This window comes from Hylobates moloch, unplaced genomic scaffold, assembly GCF_009828535.3.
Source record: "Hylobates moloch isolate HMO894 unplaced genomic scaffold, HMol_V3 SCAFFOLD_1, whole genome shotgun sequence".
Classification (NCBI taxonomy): domain Eukaryota; kingdom Metazoa; phylum Chordata; class Mammalia; order Primates; family Hylobatidae; genus Hylobates; species Hylobates moloch.
In genome coordinates this window covers 162373502-162377973 of record NW_026652276.1, presented here as the reverse complement: position 1 = coordinate 162377973, position 4472 = coordinate 162373502, and the positions used below count along the sequence as shown (strand labels likewise).

The following is a 4472-nucleotide window of genomic DNA, read 5'->3' as shown; positions in this document are numbered from 1 at the left end:
TATTGAAAGATTTGCCATTTACTACACTCAAATAACTTCTCTTAGATATAGATTCTTTGATGTTGAATGAGCGTTGGGTTATGACTGAATCTCCTCATGCACATACACATGTATTACATTTATAATCTTTTTGCATGGCATGAATTTGTTACTAAACAAGGTAGTTTCTTCGACTGATGGCTTTTTCACATTCATTGCAGTAATGGAATTTTATTCCCATATGAATTCTCCAAATGTGACTAAGGTATGAAAATATTAATAGCATGAAAATTGAATTATCTGATGCTGAGTAACGGTTGAGCTATGACTGAAGGCTTTACCACATGCAGTACATACATGATTTCTCCCTGGTGTGAACTCTCGGATGTTGAATGAAGCCTGAATTTGACTAGACTAAATGTCTTCTCACCCTCATTATATTCATGAGTTCTCTTTGGTATGAATGCTCTGATATTGAACCAGGTGTGCTCTCTGACTGGAGTTCTTTTTCCATACATCACAATCAAAGACTTTCTGTCTGGGGAGGACTTCTTGTTGCAGGATAAGTTCTGAGCTGTGACTGAAACTGCCCTCATACTCATTACATTTATATGATTTCTCTTTCCTATGCATTATTTGATGGTGAATAAGGCATGAGGTTTGACTGAAAGCTGTTCCATATTCATCACATTCATGAAGTTTCATTCCTGTGTGAATTTTTTGATGCTGAATAAGATGTGAATTGAATCTGAAGTCTTTGCCACATTCATTACATGTATAGGGCTTTTCTCTGAAATGAATTCCTTGTTTAATATAGGCCAACGCATATTCATCATACTCATAGGACTTCTCTTCATGGTGGACCCTCTGATGTTCAAGCAGGTAGGAAGTATGGCAGAAGTCACTGCCACATATAGTACACCTACAGGACATCTCTGTGAATTTTCTGATGTTGAGTAAGGTGGACACTATGACTGAAGACTCTTTCACAACTGCTACATTTGTAAGCTTTGACTCTGGTGTGCATTTTCTTGTGTTGAATTATGCCTGAGCTTGGACTACAGGATTTATCAGACGCTTCACAGGATTTATCAGATGCTTCACATTTGTAAGGTTTTTCTCTAGTGTGTATTCTTTTATGTCGACCAAGACTTGAGCTCAGACTGAAAGACTTCACATTCTTTACATTTGTAGGGCTTCTCTCTAGTATGGATTCTCTGATGTCTAGTAAGGGCTGAGCTCTGACGGAAAACTTTCTCACATACATCACATTTATAGGATTTCTCAGTGTTAGGGATGCTGTCCCATTTATTAAGGAGAGAGAGAGCCATTAAGCTTTCCTTACATTTACTACTCTGAAAATCCTGTGTTAGATTTATGTGTTTATGTTTACCAGAGGCTGAATTCTGGTTGAAGCTTATGTCGTTCTTATCATTATCATCAGTGTTCTGTATTCTAAGAACTTTCTGATCTGCATCAATAGTAGAGTCCAGACTGAAGCTTTTTTCACGTTTATTACGTTCATTGTTCTTCTCCCTGGTGAAGGCTTCTTTGCTGATTGGTATTTGCCTAAACTCTCCAGGTACAGAAATTTCCTTAGAATTTCCTGAAGCCTTTCTAGTCTGTCCTCAGACTTATACACTTCTCTAGTCTCAGGAACTTAGGTAATATTGTGTTTGAGTCTTCCTACTATCACTTTGTATGAATGTACTTCTTCTGAAATTTTGTCCTTAGGAATCAACAGCTTGTTCTCTGGTCTCTCCATCTGCTACAATATATAAATAGAAAATACAAATGTAATCTGTACCCTGTGCTTAGGAAAAGAAAACTCAGATGAGAAAACTGAACAATGTAATAGCTCCAAGGACAAGAAAAGTTTATTTACTCTGAAAAACAGGCACAAAATCTCAACAGCAGAAGTAAGGGGATGAACAGGAGCAGTGAAGTAAAACAGCGGACGTGTTCAGCAGAGTAAGAAAACAACAGTTAAGGAGATAATAGGGAAACAGTTTGAAAGAATTTTAGATAAGCAACTTGATTAGAGGCCCAGTACAACATGGGCACAGGTCCTAAACAAATGGAAAGGGTCAACCTAACTGAAGGAAAAAGAAAATAACTCTCCATGCTGGGACACACACAGAACTCTTCATTGTGAGTGCCAAAGCAGCTACAACTTGGCTCAACAATTGAACTTTACTTCCCTACTAATTCCATCTGATTGAGTCTGCCTTCCTCACCTGAGCAATCATCTCTTAAGGCTTCACCAGTCTTAGTTTCCAGATCAAAGACCTGTAGATCCTGTTCCAGCTGGGAGAGTCCATCGGGCTTGGAAATTGGAAATCCTGATCATAGAGAAGGAAATGGGATGTGGCAATGTATCCCCAGATGCTACACCAGCCACTTTTTCTTTTAACTAATGATTAAGACAGAGAGAAGGTAAACTCTGAGAAGATGTTAATTAGGAAGGCCTGGAGAGTAAAGAGGGCAAAGATCTTCTACAAGGGGCTCAAATTTGGGCTCTAGAAAGATGTGTGTTAAGGGGCAAGTTGATGGTTTGGGAGCAGAAGGATTCATTTAAACATTATTCGGACAACAGAATGTGTGCATGGGTTTGTCTTCACAGAAGTTATCCTTATCACTCTCCATTTGTTACCTAAAGATCAATCTTTGGATTAGAGCTGGTCTACAAGCATCAAAATGGAGGTCATCAAAATATAATTCTGCTGGACTGGAGAAAGGTGAAACTCAAGCACCTGCTGCATGGTTAGCTAACCTGTAGCGAAAGAATCAGTGAAAACTGAATAAATATTCTAAGAACCAGTCTCAAGAAACAATTTGTTTCAGTGCACATAAGAAAATAAAGAATAATATGACACATTCTTACCCATTAGGAGTGTAGCATTTATTCAGTAAACATTTATGGAGTGCCTCCTTCATGCAAAGTATGCAGGGGATAAAGAGCGCAAGCAAGGTCCCTTCCCTTAAGGACCTCAAGGATCTCACACTCTACACAGAGACAGCTCTAAACAACTAACTACAACAAAATGTAGATAGAGGAAAGTGCAATCAAAGTGCATCTTCACATAAAACGGACTTTCTATGGCTTGCATAATGGAATGCTTGGATCTAAATCTCTTTTAAAGCTAAAGCAATAAGCAGTCTGCTTCCGAGGAGACAGAATTTTAATACTATTAGCATCAAGGGCAGTTTTTATATGTGTTCAGCCCAGAAAGTTTCTAATAGCACACATACAAGGTCTAGCTCAAGCTCCCCATCTCCAAAAACCTTTCTCTCCATTTACTGAATGTCTACACAATTTATTAGTTGTTCCTCTTATCCTGACATGTCACATATAATGGTGTTTACATAGATTTGTTTTGTTTTTTGTTTTTCTGTGACAGAGTTTCTTCACTCTGCCGTCCAGGTTGGAGTGCAGTGGCACGATCTCAGCTCGCTGCAAACTTTGCCTTTCGGGTTCAAGCGATTCCCCTGCCTCAGCTTCCTGAGTAGCTGGGATTACAGGCGTGCACCACCACACCCAGCTAATTTTTGTATTTTTAGTAGAGATGGGGTTTCAACATGCCTGAACTCCTGACCTCAGGTGATCCACCTGCCTCGACCTCCCAAAGTGCTGGGATTACAGGCATGAGCCATAGTGCCCGGCCCTTTACATAGATTTTTTTAAGTAGTTTCAGGTATTATCATTCATACTTGATTTATAAACTCTTTGACAGAAGAGACCATGTATCTTGTATCTTGCACTTCTTTTGATTCATTTACTTAACAGCTACTTATTGAGTGCCAACTCTGTGCCCAAGTATCAATGTATTAATAGCTACCCAATTTTGTAAAAAGGGCACTGGGGCTGGAAAATATGAAGAACAGCTCCCCTGAAGATTCCACATGACAGCCTATGAGCAAGGAGATCAGAACAGATAGAGAAAGGTATTTACACCCCCTGCGATATTGGGAGTAATATCATCCTCTGCCCCCTGGATATTTAATCCTTATAACCACCTCTGAGATGTGTGCTAAAGAATTCACACTTAGCCAGGTGCAGTGGCTTATGCCTGTAATACCAGCACTTTGAGAGGCTGAGGCGGGCAGATCACCTGAGGTCAGGAGTTTGAGACCAGCCTGGCCAGCATGGTGAAACCCTATCTCTATTAAAATACAAAAATTAGCTGGGCATGGTGGCGCATGCCTGTAGTCCCAGCTACTCGGGAGGCTGAGGCAGGAGAATTGCTTGAACCTGGAGGTGGAGGTTGCAGTGAGTCAAGATCGCGCCACTGCATTCCAGCCTGGCGACAGAGTGAGACTTCGTCTCAGGAAAAAAGAAAACAAAAGAGAAAGTATTTACACTTTACAGGTGATTAAACTCAAAAGCAAACAGGTCCAAGTAACCTGTCCAAGCCCAAGCAGCTAGTAAATGGAGGAGTGAGAATTTGAACCCTGGCATTCAGAACCCAGAGCCAGAGCTCTTTGCCACATTG

At 40.2% G+C, this 4472-nt stretch overlaps 1 pseudogene; it reads right to left on the bottom strand.

Annotated features, from left to right (window-relative positions):
• Positions 1–420: 420 nt before the first annotated feature.
• Positions 421–4472, bottom strand: part of LOC116810816 (zinc finger protein 655-like) — a 54244-nt pseudogene continuing 50192 nt past the window's right edge.